The sequence below is a fragment of the Pseudophryne corroboree genome, chromosome 1 (genome assembly GCF_028390025.1).
Source record: "Pseudophryne corroboree isolate aPseCor3 chromosome 1, aPseCor3.hap2, whole genome shotgun sequence".
Lineage (NCBI taxonomy): Eukaryota > Metazoa > Chordata > Amphibia > Anura > Myobatrachidae > Pseudophryne > Pseudophryne corroboree.
The window spans coordinates 499,918,435-499,940,149 of record NC_086444.1 but is presented as its reverse complement, the minus strand read 5'-3'; the positions used below and the strand labels follow the sequence as shown (position 1 = coordinate 499,940,149).

The 21,715-nt window shown below is 45.1% G+C and overlaps 1 protein-coding gene across 1 annotated transcript in view; it reads right to left on the bottom strand.

Annotated features, from left to right (window-relative positions):
* Nucleotides 1-708, bottom strand: part of NMRK1 (nicotinamide riboside kinase 1) — a 183,939-nt gene extending 183,231 nt beyond the window's left edge. Inside the window, exon 1 of the mRNA XM_063917358.1 lies at nt 622-708. The gene's annotated coding sequence lies outside the window, so the exon portion shown is untranslated. The remainder of the gene's footprint in view (nt 1-621) is intronic.
* Between the last annotated feature and the right edge of the window lie 21,007 nt (nt 709-21,715).

The following is a 21,715-nucleotide window of genomic DNA, read 5'->3' as shown; positions in this document are numbered from 1 at the left end:
CAAATTGGATGTCACTAGCATTACTAGAAGTCAAGAAACACATTTCCTGCGACAAAAACAAGGATGTTTTAGATGCCTAGGCTGTGCAACTTGCAACACGTTGGTCACTTGTTTGTCTTTTTGTCATCCTCATACTGGCAAAAAGTACAGCATTAGGTATAGATTAACCTGTACCACTACACATGTGATATATCTACTTACCTGTCCTTGTGGTCTTGCCTTTGTGGCAACTATACAAGACACCAAGGTCTTATGCACCTTGGGCAAGGTGCAAAAAAGAGGTGCTACTGGGAAGTCTACCATGAGGGCAGTACACACTTCTTGTGATATAATACCTAAACCACTGGATTCCCTTAAATAAGTATCCAACTCATTCTTAAAGTCCTTGATAGGATCCTTATTTAGGCATAAATAGACTGTGGAGTCATTCAACTGATGGTCACACTCAGCTACATAAGCCCCAATATCTTGGACAACTACTTATACAGAAATGCCATATAAACAGTGATAACCAGTATATAGTGTGGCAGAGACAGCATGTTTTCATGCAAAAGTAATGTGGAGGATCCAGACCAGGTTTTGGAAGCAGTAGCAGAATCCCAGGTGTGTGATTAGCAGTACCTGGGATTTCCTGATATAAGGGTTTCCAGGGCAGAGTCACCTTGCTCTTGATGGCGGAATAGCTGCCCAAGTGATAGGCCGGAGTGTGTGGGTTAGACTAGGGACCACTGGATCAAGAGTCTGTTATGCTGAAAGTGCCTGTAAATCAAGGGGGTAACGTCAGCATATTTAAATATATTTTGGGGTAAAAGGTAAAAAAGTTCCCTGACCCCTGCTTTATAGTGAACATTAACCAATGTGCTGAATGCCAACTCTGGGAATCGGGACCACGCACCTGTCTGGCGGTAGCGGGAGATGATATAATCAAACTGAGCCAGAAATTTGTGAATACAATCACCATAGTAACAGTGTCACAATACAATTGGGACCAAAAAGTTGATCATAACTGTAAAATAAATTTAGATGAAGTATGATCATTACAGAGCAGACCAATAGTTACAAAAAACAGGTCTATGAAATAGCCCCCCCAGGGCCGGTGCTAGGGTGTTCGGCGCATCCCTGCAAACTATAAACTTGCGACCTCCCATGTTTTACAAAGGGACAGCGTGCGTCAAAAAAGGGGAGTGGTCTCACAAAGAAGGGGCATGGACACATAATAGTACCCCCATTTCAAATTACGCCACACAGTAGCACAACCTTATTCACATTACCCCACACGTCGTAGTGCTGCTTATACACATATTGCACCCAGTAGTAGTGCCGCTCATACACAAAGCCATCCTGAGTGTGCAGTCTCTTTTGCTCCATTTTGCTGGTTGGCCGTAGGTAAGTAGAGACTTTGAGATAAGAGGCGGGCGGAGATCTCAAAATCTCTACTCACCTATGGCCAACCAGCTCTACGGAGCAAAAGAGACTGCACACTCAGTATGGCTACGAACAAAATTGGTGAGATCAAATACCGTGAGCGGGAGGTAGTAGCATACAGCTGGCTGATGAATTGTATCTGAATACCACACTCTGTCTTCTAAATAAAAAATCCATAACCAATTATTCCTATGGCTATTTAAGGAACTGGAGCCGATTAACCAATTTTAGTGATAAAGAGAATCTGCAGCATGTATTAACATCTGTATATTTTATTGTTATATTATTTATGCGTCCTGAATGGACAAATGATGCTGTGAACGTTTAATAAATCTTGTAAGCGCCGGGCCTGCCACCCTTCCCCAACCCCCTCTTACTGATGAAGGGATATGACCAATCATCCTCTAACGCAGGCTAGTAAGGGGATGTTTTTTCTCTATTAAGTGCTGGGCTACAGTCTGTTCACTGTGACCTGAAATAAGGGCAATAGCAGAGTGGTGGACGGTCATGCCCTCCTTAAACTTGCGTTCAGTTTTATACACATAACTCAAATTGCAAGGACATAATAACTAGTACACCACAAAATAAGAATTACACGTCAATAAATGGTGGATCGGAATTTTTCTACCCATATGAGGATGAGAAAAAAAAGTTCTCCAGAATAAGGAATTGACAAGTAACACAGGTACAGCGTATGTGACACTCAGTGCCGCAGATGTATTAACCTGGAGAAGGCATAATGAAGTGATAAACCAGTGATATGTGCAAGGTGATAAACGAACCAGCCAATCAGCTCCAATATGTAAATCAACAGTTAGGAGCTGATTGGCTGGTGCATTTATCACCTTGCACATATCCCTGGTTTATCACTTCCTTATGCCTTTTCCAGGTTAATACATCTGCCCCACTGTCACTATGGTGATTGTATGCACAGAGTGATGTCACGGAGCCCAGGCTCAATTTGATGACATCATCTCCAGCTACCGCAAGATGGGTGCATGGTCCCATTCCGGAGTTGGCATTCAGCACATTGGTTAATGTTCGCTATAGAGGAATGTCCTCTACACATCTTTTATTAAACCTGATGACAGTGCCTAGCACTGAAACGTTGTAAAGCATAACTAACTGCTCATTATATTTCTTTATTGCTGCGAGTGCTGCACCTCCATTCTGCTATATAAGGCCCTCATTCCGAGTTGTTCGCTCGGAGTTTTTCATCGCATCGCAGTGAGAATTCTCTTAGTGCGCATGCGCAATGTTCGCACTGCGACTGCGCCAAGTAACTTTACTATGAAGAAAGTAAGTTTACTCACGGCATTTTCATCGCTCCGACGTTCGCATTGTGATTGACAGGAAATGGGTGTTACTGGGCGGATGCACGGCGTTTTAGGGGCGTGTGGCTGGAAACGCTACCGTTTCCGGAAAAAACGCAGGAGTGGCCGGAGAAACGGTGGGAGTGCCTGGGCGAACGCTGGGTGTGTTTATGACGTCAGCCAGGAACGAAAAGCACTGAACTGATCGCACAGGCAGAGTAAGTCTGAAGCTACTCAGAAACTGCTAACTCGTTTGTAATCGCAATATTGCGCGTACATCGGTCGCAATTTTAAGAAGCTAAGATTCACTCCCAGTAGGCGGCGGCTTAGCGTGTGTAACTCTGCTACATTCGCCTTGCGAGCGAACAACTCGGAATGAGGGCCTATGTGTGTGTGTGTGTGTGTGTGTATATATATATATAGCGTGTGTGTATATATATATATATATATATATATACACACACATATATATATATATATATATATAACGCTATATAGCATAACTGACTGCTCATATTTCTTTATTGCTGTGAGTGCCACACCTCCATGTTGCTGTATCTATACATTGTGAGGGCACTGGCATCAGCTGTGCTTGTTACTATGGGAGTGCCAGTCTGCCCTATGTATATATATATTTTTATTTATATTATATACACATACATACGGAAACCCCTCATAGTAAATCCTGCATCTGCCCCTGACAATGTCTACAGTAAGCAATAGCAATCTGTACCTTCTTTACAGGCTGCTATAGCCTTGAGAAAAGGACGCTGAGTCGTCCTGAATCGTCACCTTCTATGGACTGATATCTGGTGAGATCAGAGCTATTTATTTGGGCACTGTCACGACTGGAAAGTCTTCCCTTGGTAACAACTGAAAACTCTGAGGATCTCCGTCTCCTGAAGGTCTTCTAGCATTGACCCCTGTACACCTGGGGTTGAAACTCATAGAACCTACCAGCAGGTCTTCATGCCTATAAGAGCCACTTTTCCCATAAGGCTTGATGCGCCTAACGGTACTGGGATACCCGCCAGGACTTACGCTACTGACGGTAGTATGAGCTCAACCCCTGAGTGATCTGAATCAATGCCGGTGGGATGAGTACCGGAAATACACTACAGAGCAGCTCAGTAGCGGACAGGCTAAGAGAGGGCATAGTATGGAAACAGGGCTGAGACTGAGAGGTACAAGAGAAGGGGGGAAGTGACAGACTGGGTGAAGGTAATAAATGACTAACAGACAGGGAAATCTAACTACAGATGAGCGGGTTCGGATTTAACGGCAGAATTAATGCCAGATTGGTTTTATCCAGATTTTTTCTATTGGCTATCAAAAACACATGACATCCGTGAGCCAATAAGATGCCGTTTTGAGAACCGAGTAAATCCGAGTAAAACCGAACCCGCTCATCTCTAAATCTAACTAAAGAGACAGATAAGGAACATATATCAACTGGTACATAAATATCACAGGAATACACTGAGCCAGCAGTAGAAGCCACTGGCAACAACAGAAGTGCATGACAAAAGAGTTCAGACAGGGAAAGCAGAACAAATACACAAATGACACTGAAGGCACCAGGCCAGTGGATGTTACTCCTCGCAATCGCAGTAAGCGACACAGAGGAGCAATACTATTGTTGGGAGATGATAACAGTGGCAGGAGTGCCTTGTACTCAGGTGGTGATTACTGTTTAATATCCAATGAGTACTACAATTTACACCTACTAACAGCACATGGGGGGGGTCATTCCGACCTGTTTGCACGCTGCCGTTTTTTGCAGCACAGCGATCAGGTCACTACTGCGCATGCTTATGCACCGCAAAGCACAGGCGTGTCGTATGGGTACAAAGCGGTTCGTTGCTGAGCGATGGATTTAACGAAGAATCCATTCGCACAGCTGATCGCAAAGAGATTGACAGGAAGAGGGTATTTATGGGTGTCAACTGATCGTTTTCTGGGGGTGGTAGGAAAAACGCAGGCGTGTCCAAGCATTTGAAGGGCGGGTGTCTGATATCAATGCCGGGACCAGACAGGCTGAAGTGATAGCAAGGGCTGAATAAGTTCAGACCTACTCAGGAACTGCACAAAATGTTTTTGCAGAGCTCGGCTGCACAGGCGTTCGTACACTTGCAAAGCGAAAATACACTCCCATATAGGCGACGACTATCTGACCGCTGTGACCGCTTTCTTCTCTGTCAGCGTCGTTGCCCGGCGACCTCTGTCGCTGGGCAACGACGTGCATGCGCAATGCGCACGCCGCACATGCGCAATGCGCACGCCGCACATGGGCATTCCAGACCCGTTCGCACCACAGCGAAGAACCGCTGCGTGCGAATGGATCGGAATGACCCCCACAGTGCAGTGACAACACAAACCGTGAGACAGCACCAGCACCCCAGACAGTCCTCATGGAGTGACACAGAAAGGAATTTGACCAGCACTCAAAATCCAGGCAAGCAGTACTCCCCTGGAAGTAATATATATATATATATATATATATATATATAGAATCTGCAGCAGTGACTCACCGCTGATATGCCCCCCCATTCTCTATAGCCCCCTGGTACCAGTACTACTGGTGTTCAGCAGGGTCTGTGGAGGAGCTCTGTTATGCAGCCTTTCAGCATCAGCTGGAAATGGTGCCATTCAGCCGCTGGTTCCACTATCTGGGAAGCCCCGCCCCTTCAATGGTGCGCGGTCCCATTCTGTTGTTTATAATGGCTTAATCGTTTTTTGGTAAACACCTACAGTGTAAAATAAGGACGCTTTCACCCCCTTTCTATCGCCAGTCTTGGGGTCAGCGGTGGGCATTGCAGATCGCAGCCCGTGACTGCCGCACCCTTCAGCCACCACATGACACCAGGGACCTGCTAACCGGGACCCCGGTGTAAACACTCACTGCACTGGTCATCTTATTCTGCATCTGTTAGGGGGTGGTGGCATGCTGCTGGACTGGGCACATACAGTGTAGTATGTGAAACAGAGCCTCAGGAGCTTAATGTCCTGTCAGCGGGGATTACGGAACCATTAACCCTCAGGAGGTTGGTCTGGTCCCTGTCCCCCCTAAGTCCCACGACGCAGGAGACTGGTTGCCAACCAGTACTACCTGTAAAAAAACAAACGAAATCAAATTTCTGAAGAAAACTCTCTGGAGCTCCAGAGGATTGCACCCGCTCCTTGGGCACATTTTCCTAAACTGAGTCTGCAGGAGGGGCATAGAGGGGAGGAGCCAACACACACTATTGATTTCTTAAAATGCCAGGCTCCTATGGACCCGATCTATACCCCACGGTACTAAAGTACATTCCCCAGTATCCACTAGGACCGTCGTTAGCGAAAGTATAAACCAGAATCTGCGGCTCACGCTGCAACAGAAACTCTGTAACCAGCAGGCAGTGCATGGCAGATTAAGGAGATAAAGGGAACAGGAGCCAATTGCCAGACTCCTGCAGCCAAGCCTCCAAAGATCATTAAACCCAGACAGAACAGAGCTGCATGCAGCATATGTAACAGGCACTTGTTTTGATGGCACATTTTGCAGTTGTTGGATGGACATACAATGGGCCTAATTCAGACCTGATAGTAGCAGCCAATTTATTAGCAGATGGGCAAAACCATGGGGCTAATTCAGACCTGATCGCTGCTGTGCGTTTTCGCACATCAGCGATCAGGTCTGAACTGCACATGTGCCGACACCGCAGTGCGCTGGCGCACGCCAGACAGCCGACGGCTGTCTTAGCCCTGCAATCGCCTCTGCCTGATTGACAGGCAGAGGCGGTCGCTGTGCGGAAGGGGGTGCCCGGACCGATGGGGGGGCAGGCCACGGCGGCTGCGTGACGTCACCCGCAGCCGCTGCGACCCGGGCAGCGTCGAGTAACTCCCTGCCATTCAGGAGCTGCGCTGGTAGGGAGCTACTCTTCCAGTACAAAAGCATCGCCTCTGTGCGAAGCTTTTGTACATGTGCGGGGGGGTCAGGCCTGACATGCGGGGCGGACTAGCCCTGTGCTGGGCGGCCCCCCACATGTCTGAAGACTGATCGTAGATGTGCTAAATTTCTGAATTAGGCCCCACGTGCACTGCAGGGGGGTGGGGGTGGGGGGCAGATATAACATGTGCAGAGAGATTAGATTTGGGTGGGATGTGTTCAAACTGAAATCTAGACTGCAGTGTAAAAATAAAGCAGCTTGTATTTACCCTGCACAGAAACAAAATACCCACACAAATCTAACTCTCCCAACGCCTAATGTGCACTAATTGTGACTGTTTCGTATTGGAACACAAAGTGTGCAGAGTTTGAACATAGGAAGGAATTCAATTAAACGTAGGGCAGGGAATGAGCGTCCGGAACTTTTCAACTAGCCGTGACTAGAGGATTTCCGCTCACACCCTCATGGGGTGCAAATAGAAATCTGACAAAACTAGTGTGGCGATGTGAGTTGCTGTTCACACTAACAGCGTCATGCGGAGAATGCTATTTATATATATTGACCACCAGAGCTATGTCCTGACGTTATTTTCTGTTGGACTACATAGTATATGGGTTTACTATGCATCTCTTTAAACCGGACAATCATGGATTATACAGTTTCTATGGTGATTAAAACCTGTTGAAATGTAGGCTTGAAGTCAGACAGCCATATAAACCTGTGTAATTCATTTGTATCCCGGTTTAACCACTCAACTGACACTTTTTTCCTTACAATTCTGGGGGTCATTCCGAGTTGATTGTTAGCCGCCGTTGTTCGCAGCGCAGCGATCAGGCAAAAATAAGAATTTACTCACCGGTAATTCTATTTCTCGTAGTCCGTAGTGGATGCTGGGAACTCCGTAAGGACCATGGGGAATAGACGGGCTCCGCAGGAGACTGGGCACTCTAAAAGAAAGATTAGGTACTATCTGCTGGTGTGCACTGGCTCCTCCCTCTATGCCCCTCCTCCAGACCTCAGTTAGGGAAACTGTGCCCGGAAGAGCTGACACAACAAGGAAAGGATTTGGAATCCAGGGTAAGACTCATACCAGCCACACCAATCACACCGTACAACTCGTGATAACTATACCCAGTTAACAGTATGAACAACAACTGAGCCTCCTTTTACGGATGGCTCATAACAATAACCCTTTAGTGAAGCAATAACTATATACATGTATTGCAGAGAGTCCGCACTTGGGACGGGCGCCCAGCATCCACTACGGACTACGAGAAATAGAATTACCGGTGAGTAAATTCTTATTTTCTCTGACGTCCTAGTGGATGCTGGGAACTCTGTAAGGACCATGGGGATTATACCAAAGCTCCCAAACGGGCGGGAGAATGTGCCAGCTGAATCATGCAACAGATCCAGCGAGCAATAGTTTGCTTTGAAGCAGGAGCACACAGCTTGTTGGGTGCATGCAGGATAAATAGCGAGTCAGTTTTCCTGACTCCAGCCGTCCTGGAAACATAAATTTTCAAAGCCCGGACTACGTCCAGCAACTTGGAATCCTCCAAGTCCCGAGTAGCCGCAGGCACCACAATAGGTTGGTTCAAATGAAACGCTGATACCACCTTTGGGAGAAATTGGGGACGAGTCCTCAATTCTGCCCTGTCCATATGGAAGATCAGATACGGGCTTTTACACGACAAAGCCGCCAATTCTGACACACGCCTAGCTGAAGCTAAGGCCAACAGCATGACCACCTTCCACGTGAGATACTTTAGCTCCACGGTCCTAAGTGGCTCAAACCAGTGTGATTTCAGGAAATCCAACACAACGTTAAGATCCCAAGGTGCCACTGGAGGCACAAAAGGGGGCTGAATATGCAGCACTCCCTTTACAAACGTCTGAACTTCAGGCAGTGAAGCCAGTTCTTTTTGAAAGAAAATAGATAGGGCCGAAATCTGGACCTTTATGGACCCCAATTTTAGGCCCATAGTCACCCCTGACTGTAGGAAGTGCAGAAATCGACCCAGCTGGAATTCCTCTGTTGGGGCCTTCCTGGCCTCACACCAAGCGACATATTTCCGCCATATGCGGTGATAATGCTTTGCTGTCACATCCTTCCTAGCTTTTATCAGCGTAGGAATCACTTCATCTGGAATGCCCTTTTCCGTTAGGATCCGGCGTTCAACCGCCATGCCGTCAAATGCAGCCACGGTAAGTCTTGAAACAGACAGGGCCCCTGCTGTAACAGGTCCTGTCTGAGAGGCAGAGGCCATGGGTCCTCTGAGATCATTTCTTGTAGTTCTGGGTACCAAGTTCTTCTTGGCCAATCCGGAACGATGAGTATAGTTCTTACTCCTCTCTTTCTTACTATCCTCAGTACCTTGGGTATGAGAGGAAGAGGAGGGAACACATAAACCGACTGGTACACCCACGGTGTCACTAGTGCGTCCACAGCTGTCGCCTGAGGGTCCCTTGACCTGGCGCAATATTTTTTTAGCTTTTTGTTGAGGCGGGACGCCATCATGTCCACCCGTGGCAGTTCCCAGCGATTTACAATCCGTGGTCACCAGGACCCAGTCCTGTATGCCGAACCTGCGGCCCTCGAGAAGATGAGCACTCTGCAGCCACCACAGCAGAGACACCCTGGCCCTTGGGGACAGGGTGATCAACCGATGCATCTGAAGATGCGATCCGGACCATTTGTCCAACAGATCCCACTGAAAGATCCTTGCATGGAACCTGCCGAAGGGAATTGCTTCGTAAGAAGCCACCATCTTTCCCAGGACTCGCGTGCAGTGATGCACCGACACCTGTTTTGGTTTCAGGAGGTCCCTGACCAGAGATGACAATTCCTGGGCCTTCTCCACCGGGAGAAACACCTTCTTCTGTTCTGTGTCCAGAATCATGCCCAGGAAAAGCAGACGCGTCGCAGGAATCAGCTGCGACTTTGGGATATTCAGAATCCAGCCGTGCTGTTGCAACACTTCCTGAGAGAGTGCTACGCTGACCAACAACTGCTCTCTGGACCTCGCCTTTATGAGGAGATCGTCCAAGTACAGGATAATTATAACTCCCTTCTTCCGAAGGAGTATCATCATTTCGGCCATTACCTTGGTAAATATTCTCGGTGCCGTGAAGAGACCAAACGGTAACGTCTGGAATTGGTAATGACAGTCCTGTACCACAAACCTGAGGTATTCCTGGTGAGGTGGGTAAATGGGGACATGCAAGTAAGCATCCTTGATGTCCAGCGACACCATAAAATCCCCCTCTTCCAGGCTTGCAATAACCGCCCTGAGCTATTCCATTTTGAACTTGAACTTCTTTATATAAGTGTTCAAGGATTTTAAATTCAGAATGGGTCTCACCGAACCGTCCGGTTTCGGTACCACAAACATTGTGGAATAGTAACCCCTTCCCTGTTGAAGGAGGGGGACCTTGATTATCACCTGCTGGAGGTACAGCTTGTGAATTGCCACCAGTACTACCTCCCTTTCCCTGGGAGCAGCTGGCAAGGCTGATTTGAGGTAACGGCGAGGGGGAGTCGCCTCGAACTCCAGTTTGTATCCCTGAGATACAATTTGTACAGCCCAGAGATCCACCTGTGAGCGAACCCACTGGTTGCTGAAGTTTCGTAGACGCGCCCCCACCGCACCTGGCTCCGCCTGTGGAGCCCCAACGTCATGCGGTGGACTTAGTGGAAGCAGGGGAGGATTTTTGTTCCTGGGAACTGGCTGCCTGGTGCAGCTTCTTTCCTCTACCCTTGCCTCTGGCCAGAAAAGATGCTCCTCTGACCCGCTTGCCTTTCTGAGGCCGAAAGGACTGCACTTGATAATACGGTGCTTTCTTAGGCTGTGAGGGAACCTGAGGTAAAAAAGTCGACTTCCCAGCAGTTGCTGTGGATACGAGGTCCGAGAGACCGTCCCCAAACAATTCCTCACCCTTATAAGGCAAAACCTCCATGTGTTTTTTAGAATCAGCATCACCTGTCCACTGCCGAGTCCATAATACTCTCCTGGCAGAAATGGACATTGCATTAATTCTAGATGCCAGCAGACAAATGTCCCTCTGGGCATCCCGCATATATAAGACGACGTCTTTTATATGTTCGAGGGTTAGCAAAACAGTATCCCTGTCGAGGGAACCAATGTTGTCTGACAGGGAATCAGTCCATGCTGCTGCAGCACTACACATCCAGGCTGAAGCAATAGCAGGTCTCAGTAGAGTACCAGAGTGTGTATACACAGACTTCAGGATAGCTTCCTGCTTTCTATCCGCAGGCTCCTTTAGGGCGGCCGTATCCTGAGACGGCAGTGCCACCCTTTTAGATAAGCGTGTTAGCGCCTTGTCCACCCTAGGGGATGTTTCCCAACGTAACCTATCCATTGGCGGGAAAGGGTACGCCATCAGTAACCTCTTAGAAATCACTAGTTTCTTATCAGGGGTACTCCACGCTTCTTCACACAATTCATTTAATTCATCAGATGGGGGAAAAGTCACTGGCTGCTTTTTCTCCCCAAACATAATACCCCTCTTGATGGTAACCGAGTTAATGTCAGAAATGTGCAATACATCTTTCATTGCAGTAATCATGCATCGGATGGCTTTTGTAGACTGTACATTTGTCTCATCCTCATCTACACTGGAGTCAGACTCCGTGTCGACATCTGTGTCTACCATCTGAGCTAGCGGGCGTTTATGAGCCCCTTTCTGAGTCGCCTGGGCAGGCGCGGGCTGAGACCCCGGCTGTCCCAAGGCTGCTGCGTCATCGAACCTTTTATGTAACGAGTTTACACTGTCGGTTAAGACCTTCCACATATCCATCCAATCAGGTGTCGGCCCCGTCGTGGGCGACACCACACTTATCTGCCCCTGCTCCGCCTCCACGTAACCCTCCTCATCAAACATGTCGACACAGCCGTACCGACACACCGCACACACACAGGGAATGCTCAGACTGAGGACAGGACCCCACAAAGTCCTTTGGGGAGACAGAGAGAGAGTATGCCAGCACACACCACAGCGCTATATAACACAGGGATTTACACTATAAAAAGTGATTTACCCAATAGCTGCTTAAATATCTAATTTGCGCCTAAATTTATGTGCCCTGTCAAAGTCAGAAAAATATCACTATACACACTGCCATATTTGCACCTCATACATGTCCGCGCTGCGCATGTGTGCGCTCTCCTGTGCGTGCGCATACCCGCTGCTACGTGCACCCGCAGGCGCACTGTATGCGCATTTACGGTAGAGTTTCTGTGTGCCCAGCGTGCGACTCAATCGTTACATAATTTAACCATATAATGTATTTTATAAGTTAATATTCCCCTGAGTCCAGCAGGTATCAGTGGGTCTCAAATGGCTCTTTGACCTTAGAGATTCCCCAAACAATAGTTTGCATGTTGGGAGGGCTTCACATCTTCATATGCATAGTTAAGCACAGGAATAGTAATTGAAGATTAATTGTATTCCAAATCAGTATCTTTCCCGCAGACGGAGTACAATAGCCTTTAATTACACTGAGCTTTGAGACTCAATGAGGAGGGCCAACACCTGTGTTTACGAATGGGTTAGGGTTTGTCTCCAGAAGAATGATTGCTGAGATGTCATTGTCTCAACTGAAAGTGGACATCATGAATATCGAACAAAACCCAGAGACAGGGTTTTGTTTTGTATTCGCCAAACAATAGCTCTCCAGAAGACAGGAATGTGTTAGTCATCACCCAACATTTTGCATAACCAAGGCCACTGATACAAGACAGCCCACATACTGTGAAAGACACACTTCCTGTGGTTGACACACCCCCACAGCTGGAATGCAGGTATGATATTATCCACTGGAAATCACAGGGCTCACTCACTCACACAGCTACCTGGCACCCAGCAGCATGGCGGCTACATCCCCAGGACTGACCTCCAAGCTAAAGGCTAAGTATTGAATTCACATGGCTAGATAAGGAAATATAGACAGATTGCTTTAAGGTCAATGGTGCTGGTTTAAATAGGATATTGTAACTTGTTTGTGTGATAGATCTGGGAATCTGTGATGGTAGCTGGGACATTAGACAACCTGTAGCATAGCATTTGTGGTATTTGTTTGCCTATGGTGATTTAAAATAGATTGTGCTGGTATGTTATAATATATCTTGTTAATCATGAATACCACCATGCAGTTACCTTTGAATATGTGCGTGTTGCAATGGCAGGCTGATACTTGTGGGTACCTGGTGGTCTGGTCTTGTGATAGCTCGTATGCTCTGGTTATTGAGATACTGTGTTTGCTTGAAATTGTGAAAGGTGATTTAGATGGTTTGGAATTGTAAAATCAGAACATATGCATTGTTTTGAGGCTTGGACATTTTGGAATAAAATGGAGTCTTGTGTCTTCTGCTATGTGATTGTGGTGTAGCAGAGAGTGCCATGTGTTTGGACCTGCAAATCTAAAATGGCTGCTAGCATCCCCCTTTCAACCATGTGTTGCAGTCCTTGGAATCATGGGAGGTTTCCCAAAATGGAGTCTAGCTTCTGTCCCATGCGGTATTGTAGGGTTGTGTATATAGGGACAGCCAGTATGGGTAAGGTCAAGTATTTTCTCCACAAAGATTCTCAGCATTGACTAACTGCGCAGCGATTGTTCCTCACATGTGTAAGCTTCTCTGCAAACATATTGTCTTTATTGTTATTGTGAGCCATCTCTCTCTCTCTCTCTCTCTTCTCTTCTTTCTCTCTCATTTTCCCTTAAACATAATTGTATTGTATTTCCTGTGTAGTTATCTGGTTAGTTAGTCTGTGTTATATTGTAGTGTGTGACTTGTACTGTATTACTCTTTTTGCAAGTAATAACATTCTTACTAAAGGCGTTAGAACCTTAGACCGGTATTTGATTGGTTATTATAAATGCATAAAGGTTTCTCAGAGCGTCATAGTCGCACATACAGCTTTTAAGCTAACAAGGTTACACTGCATTACATCTACACATTGTCACTGCACAAATGTTTACAGTATAAGTACATTCCTTAAGGTATAGTTAAGGGAGTACCCTTGCGGTACTTTTTGCGCCAATGGCGTACTGTGTTCTTTAACCTTTAACGTGTTTTTAATAGGACAAATATTATAGACATTGTCAATTGGCGGCTCGTCGGTCCTTCACATATCTATACTAGGTAATTCCAGCAGACATTATCCATCAGCAAAGGGCGGGAGATCATATTCCTCGTAGTGCTGTCTGGATAAGCGTCTGTTTCGCTTAGTAAAGGGTGCTGAAGGAATCAGGAACTGGAAGGTAAGAACAGTACGTTATTGTCTTTGTAAATCTAGTTTTTATTTCTATTTGGTGCCAACTACACACGCAGATTGGATGGTTTGTCTGTTTAAATAGGTTTAAAATTATTTTTAATCGCTCTGCATAGCATGATAACTTTAGGAGTTTGAATGATGACTTTCTTTGTGACAAGAAGCAGCATGGTCTGTCCACCATTTTGTGTGACCCTCATGGAGGTGAAAGGGGGAGGAGCAGCGGCCATTTTGGGAAGGTCACATTTTTATTTTTTTTCCTAAGCGGCTGATTTTCAGTTGACTCAGGAAATAATCAGCCATCCATTGTCAAAAAGAAATCATCATTTAGTGAGGTTTTTTTTTAATGCATTTTTTTAATCTATATCATAGTCAATCATAAGTAATAGTGATTGGTACTTATATGTAATATCTATATGCGTGTGCTTACATCAATATATGTTATTAGATTAATTTAGAATTGCATGTTCATTTGTGTAATCTTCACATCTCACTTTCCTGGTTGCCATTTTTATAATTGATAAACGTGCTAAGAGAGATTTGCCGCTATTTCATAGTTAAAGAGTAAAAGTAATACATTAAGGTGTAGACAAACACACACAGCTTTGCCTGAGATACAAGGAGAAGTCAGTGTGGTGCTCGGTAGATGATCGGGGATCATCTACATTGATAAACGTGTACATTGTGTTACGGCGGATATTTGCTTTGCGTGCACGTGTCTCTAACAAAGGGCTGAGACTCGCGTACGCAACTCAAAGGCTGACGCACGCAGCGTATATTACGCAACGGAGCGTCCGGGTACGCCCACGTAACTCAAATCACACGATAGTGTTATTGCAACAGGCGGAAAGGTGGCAACGTGGTAAGTAGCGCAAGTCTATTTTAGTGTCCGAAATTTAGATTAACAGATCCTTCTCCAAATTCACAACACATCTGGTCTAAAGAAAATGTCTGCGCAGAAATAGAAATAGAAACAAAAGTGTACATGTGATGAGTGAGTGTTTTTAAGTTTATACAATTTTTGAGGTTGAACCACAAGAAGTCGAGTTCTCGCAGGAGTACATACATGTAAGTGACGTGCATGGTGGCTAGGGAGGCATCTCTGGTTAAACATAAAATTTGAGCAGTAGAGTATAGTAGACCAGGAGGTCACACTGTAGCACAGACCAGGAGGTCCAGGTACAGCAGACAAAGAAGTCCGCTATAAATAAGAGAAAAAGGCACAACCCAGGGGGTTGGTGCAGAACCCATATAGGCCAATAAAGCTCTGGCTGAAGGAATTCGCAGCCGAAATTTTCGATTCCACTGGTCGCTCTGCACATAAGATTAGTTGCTTATGTGCTGAACGATTGTACCGCACGAAATTGTGTGCATTAGTAATCTGACCAGTACCATTTGTGTACGAAACCGGTCATAAACACTATTTGTACATTCTGACGTGATTTGTGTAATTTTTTATTTTCTGAAGGGAAGTTCGCTGGTCACTCAGGAATTGTCCAACAACCAATAGTTACTGGAAAGAGAAAGTGTTCTGCGGATATCCCTCGCATGTTCCAGTAAATAGAGGTTCATAGGGGCCCTGGGTCGAGTACGCCAGCGCTAAGGCAGTGTGTAGGTCGTATTGGTCGATGTGGGCGAGTGAGTGGGGTACTCGGTAAACCGCCACCGTCAGCCTATCGTGAACATTTTGGTTTTTGTAAGGGTTCGCTGAAGACCCTGATTAAAGGTCAGAGGTGGTGAAAGCAACACCTGCAAGTTATGGGGGCCAATTGTTCAGGAAGGGGGCGATCAACCTCGGTTCGGGTTGATTCAGTGAACCGACCAGTCGGGTCGGCAAGGTACGTAATGTGTGAAAAATATGGTTTACACACAGAGGTTTTATGTGATGAATGGGAGAGAATGACTGTACATGACGGGGAGAAGTTCCCAAAAATAGGCAGCTTTAGCCCAGAAGTGTTACAAAATCTAAGGAGGAGGATAGGTCTCATTAAATCAGCAAAGAGACGAATCAAACATTTTGATTATTTACAGTTATGGCAACAGGAAAGTGAATTGCAAAGAGAGTTAACTTACATATCTGACCCTCATCTTGGGAAGAGAGACATGGCAATGGAGAGGATTATGGTTGCAGAGAAATGGCACAATGTTGTACGATAAAAATGCACTTAGTAACTGTATTAAGAACGAAAGTAACAAATGTAATAATGTTTATAAAAATGAAAGTGTAAAAATCACAAATGTTAACCTGTGCAAGTCGCACCCCATGTCAAACTTCCCTCAGGAATACAAACAAGAAAGTGAGCCCAGAACGATGTCGGCACCTCTTCCAGAAGCCATCCTACAAGACATCCAGGTGGACGCGACCAAATCGGTAAAGGCAATAATCAAACCCCCTAACGGAGGGTCAGGTGAGGTCGTGTCCACAGGTACGTACAAAGTTTTATATCACGCACAAACAAATGTACCCCATATTGTAAGACCAAAACAAGGTGATGTAATTGAGTTTAGTCCTGTCAGGGTGATCACAGTCCCCAATGGGAAGACTGACGATCAGGGAATCATTCCCGTCAAGGACAGTGCAATGCGCCATCCCTGGTCCCGGACAGAATTGAGATCAATCATGTCTGATTTCCCAGATCCTAGGAAAGATCTAAGTGTATGATCAAAGATTCACAGAAGGTATATCAACTCCCTAGACAACGACATAATCATGGTATCCAAGGAATCAGGGAGGTACAGGGAAAGCGGTTGATGGTGATGAGCATCCAAGCGTTTGAGGAGGCATCAAATCAACCAAGACCCCATTTCACTGACACTTGGAGGAAGCCCAGGGTTTGTGATCTTTGCAAAAGAGAAGGGCATTATGCCAGTAACTGCAACAGCCCACATAAAGTCAGACCCCCTAGACATGAATATGAGCATGAATATGACACACCAAATTATAAAAGGTGATCATTAGGACTGATGGTAAGCCTGAGGTAACAGTTAATAAATTGGGAGGTCATTCCCTGAAGACACAGGAATGACCGGGTGAAACGTTGTAAATGTATCTGTGAAATGTTTCTTTTCTCTCCCCATCTCTGACGATTATTGATGACTCAAACATTGCATGTCTGCTTGGTCTTTGCAGAAGTCTACCAAACCCCAGCATGACCTATCCGCATCAATGTATCCTGGCCAGATACAGAGGGTGGAGTATGGAGGTGCTGGTGGGAGGGACTGCGCAAGGAAACCATTGGACATGTAGATATGACAGCCTGATGATCTGACAATGTTTTAAAATGTCTGAAAAATGTTTTTTTTCCTGTTGTTGTTTATTGATGTGTTATGTTATATATATATATATATATATATATATATAAATTGTTCTCTCTCTCTTTTGTTTTTGTTTTTGGTTTCTCTCTTCTCACTCATGTTTTCATGTTTTAAAGATGGTATGTCACACATCAGTTAGACAAATGGTAATGCAAGATTTTTGCTCCTTACAGAAAGATCGCTGGTTTGGAAGGAATATTGCATCACCGGAATGTTCGTTTGGAAGACTGAGAGACAGCACCTTTGAGATGACAGCAGAACGAGAAGAACAACAAGACTAGAGAACTAATTATCGTAACAAGTTTCTCTCCCCCTCAAACTGTTTTCCTGTACCCCCATTACAAATTTCTCCTTTTCTCCTCCTGTAAGATGGACTCGCCTCAAGAGACTGTGATCCGTGTTTTCATGTTGACCCTGATGTTGACCAGAGCAGTCTGTTTCAGTGAGAGTACCAGTGAGGTCGAGAAAGGATCCAGAAAGGTTCCGATGACTGAGACGGAGGTGTAAATTTCCAATAGCAACACAATCACCAAGCAAAGGCGAGTACCGGAAACGATCTAGCAGCCATGTTATTTGTAAACATTGTGAAGGATTGTTAGCTGAAGAAAACTGTATCTGTAGGCTCTGTGACAATGTAGTTGAGGATGGGTGCATTAAGAAATGCCAATCCAGTTTTAATATCCACATGGACCGGCATCCATTGAGTGACTATCACTCCTTAGTGGGTAGTGTGTTAAATAAGACAGATTGTTGGGTATGCTCTCAAGTACCTCAAGGTCATAGCAAATCAGGGCTAGTACCATTTCCTTTAACGGTAGGGGAGGTACTTGAGCTAAAGGGTGGGAGACCGGTGGACAGGAGGTTTAATATCTCTAGTCCTCCTAGTTTGAAGCTCCACCAATATCATGTGGATAGACCCCTAGTATGTTTTAACATTACCAATCCCCGAAAGCCGGGAAATTGGGAAGTGTCATGGAGTAACCAAACCATGACCTTTTCATATAGAGCAGATAGAATGCCAACAGATACAGAGCTTATACGCCACATAGCCAGTAGAGAAAAATCTTTCCGATATAGGTATACCCTAGGAAGTAGGATTACGAAAGTTGGAGAGGTATCACCAGGATACTGTGCACATATCGTACAAGCTGATACGTGTACTAGACAGATGGGAGAATTAGGGGTAGGAGATTTCACATGGAGGATGTGTAATATGGTTATGTCCTACTCTGTCCCATATGTTCTCCCCGATGATGCATATTTCATATGCGGGAGGAAGGCGTATAAGTGGCTTGCCCCAAACTCTGAAGGATTGTGTTATATTGGAAAAGTACTGCCTGAAATAATGACTGTATCGCATAACAAAATGGATTTGATTTACGACCCAACCATTGAAACCACGCTGTGATAAAAGGTGATTCCACGACCTGTTTCTTTCACCTGTTTTTTCCGTTTTCTCCAAGGTAAAAAGACCCACTTGGACGAGGAATTTGACGAGCCTGTATACAGACAACTGATGGATTAAAGAAGAAGTTTTGACAACCTTATACACAGATATTTGATGAACTATGCCATAGACCCCCAGTTTCCCTAGAAATTTTAAAATTACGCTAGCCCAACACTTTTGTAAGTCTATGGACATTGACAAAGCTTTTTGCTTGCACCTTATGAGCAAAAGCACAAAGAAGACTGCATTCAACAGACACCGAACAAGACTTCAACCGACAAATGTTCATTAACCTGACATAGAATACCACTGCATTTACCATAATTGTGTCTTATCTTCATCTCTACAACCTTCAGGTAATAACACACATAGTCGATAGGGAATACAGGCACAGATATCAGCAATCACATATTCCCCCATTCATGTATCATCAACTAAAATGTGCTCCCCCATTTTGTTGCAACCAAAATCCGAAAAGAGCTCGGTAAAGTTTGACAGCCCATCCACAGACCCGCACCGCGGGATAAGAAGGAATTCAAATGTATACTTCGCAATACCTCGAAGCTTGATTTAAAACACGTACGGCACGATGATACATGACCCCCCAAACATGGATTCATACACACATGCTTTTGCTATCTCACTAGGTCATACCCTTTTCACACCTTCTCTTTCTCCTCCCCAACCCAACCATGGAAATGTATTTACACTTGACATATATTTTTCTCCTTTTGAAATGTTTTAGGAAGTGGCAGTTATTGTTGACTGCCAAAGGGTGGACTGTCAAAGTCAGAAAAATATCACTATACACACTGCCATATTTGCACCTCATACATGTCCGCGCTGCGCATGTGTGCGCTCTCCTGTGCATGCGCATACCCGCTGTTACGTGCACCCGCAGGCGCACTGTATGCGCATTTACGGTAGAGTTTCTGTGTGCCCAGCGTGCGACTCAATCGTTACATAATTTAACCATATAATGTATTTTATAAGTTAATATTCCCCTGAGTCCAGCAGGTATCAGTGGGTCTCAAATGGCTCTTTGACCTTAGAGATTCCCCAAACAATAGTTTGCATGTTGGGAGGGCTTCACATCTTCATATGCATAGTTAAGCACAGGAATAGTAATTGAAGATTAATTGTATTCCAAATCAGTATCTTTCCCGCAGACGGAGTACAATAGCCTTTAATTACACTGAGCTTTGAGACTCAATGAGGAGGGCCAACACCTGTGTTTACGAATGGGTTAGGGTTTGTCTCCAGAAGAATGATTGCTGAGATGTCATTGTCTCAACTGAAAGTGGACATCATGAATATCGAACAAAACCCAGAGACAGGGTTTTGTTTTGTATTCGCCAAACAATAGCTCTCCAGAAGACAGGAATGTGTTAGTCATCACCCAACATTTTGCATAACCAAGGCCACTGATGCAAGACAGCCCACATACTGTGAAAGACACACTTCCTGTGGTTGACACACCCCCACAGCTGGAATGCAGGTATGATATTATCCACTGGAAATCACAGGGCTCACTCACTCACACAGCTACCTGGCACCCAGCAGCATGGCGGCTACATCCCCAGGACTGACCTCCAAGCTAAAGGCTAAGTATTGAATTCACATGGCTAGATAAGGAAATATAGACAGATTGCTTTAAGGTCAATGGTGCTGGTTTAAATAGGATATTGTAACTTGTTTGTGTGATAGATCTGGGAATCTGTGATGGTAGCTGGGACATTAGACAACCTGTAGCATAGCATTTGTGGTATTTGTTTGCCTATGGTGATTTAAAATAGATTGTGCTGGTATGTTATAATATATCTTGTTAATCATGAATACCACCATGCAGTTACCTTTGAATATGTGCGTGTTGCAATGGCAGGCTGATACTTGTGGGTACCTGGTGGTCTGGTCTTGTGATAGCTCGTATGCTCTGGTTATTGAGATACTGTGTTTGCTTGAAATTGTGAAAGGTGATTTAGATGGTTTGGAATTGTAAAATCAGAACATATGCATTGTTTTGAGGCTTGGACATTTTGGAATAAAATGGAGTCTTGTGTCTTCTGCTATGTGATTGTGGTGTAGCAGAGAGTGCCATGTGTTTGGACCTGCAAATCTAAAATGGCTGCTAGCATCCCCCTTTCAACCATGTGTTGCAGTCCTTGGAATCATGGGAGGTTTCCCAAAATGGAGTCTAGTTTCTGTCCCATGCGGTATTGTAGGGTTGTGTATATAGGGACAGCCAGTATGGGTAAGGTCAAGTATTTTCTCCACAAAGATTCTCAGCATTGACTAACTGCGCAGCGATTGTTCCTCACATGTGTAAGCTTCTCTGCAAACATATTGTCTTTATTGTTATTGTGAGCCATCTCTCTCTCTCTTCTCTTCTTTCTCTCTCATTTTCCCTTAAACATAATTGTATTGTATTTCCTGTGTAGTTATCTGGTTAGTTAGTCTGTGTTATATTGTAGTGTGTGACTTGTACTGTATTACTCTTTTTGCAAGTAATAACATTCTTACTAAAGGCGTTAGAACCTTAGACCGGTATTTGATTGGTTATTATAAATGCATAAAGGTTTCTCAGAGCGTCATAGTCGCACATACAGCTTTTAAGCTAACAAGGTTACACTGCATTACATCTACACATTGTCACTGCACAAATGTTTACAGTATAAGTACATTCCTTAAGGTATAGTTAAGGGAGTACCCTTGCGGTACTTTTTGCGCCAATGGCGTACTGTGTTCTTTAACCTTTAACGTGTTTTTAATAGGACAAATATTATAGACATTGTCAGCCCCCCCTCTCTTTTTTACCCTTCTTGTATTAGGATACTGCAGGGGAGAGCCTGGGGAGCTGCTTCCAGCGGAGCTGTGAAGGGAAAATGGCGCTGGTGTGCTGAGGAAGAAGGCCCCGCCCCCTCAGCGGCGGGCTTCTGTCCCGCGTTTTATGTGACTTAATAGCGGGGTTTTTTACACATATACAGTTTTCA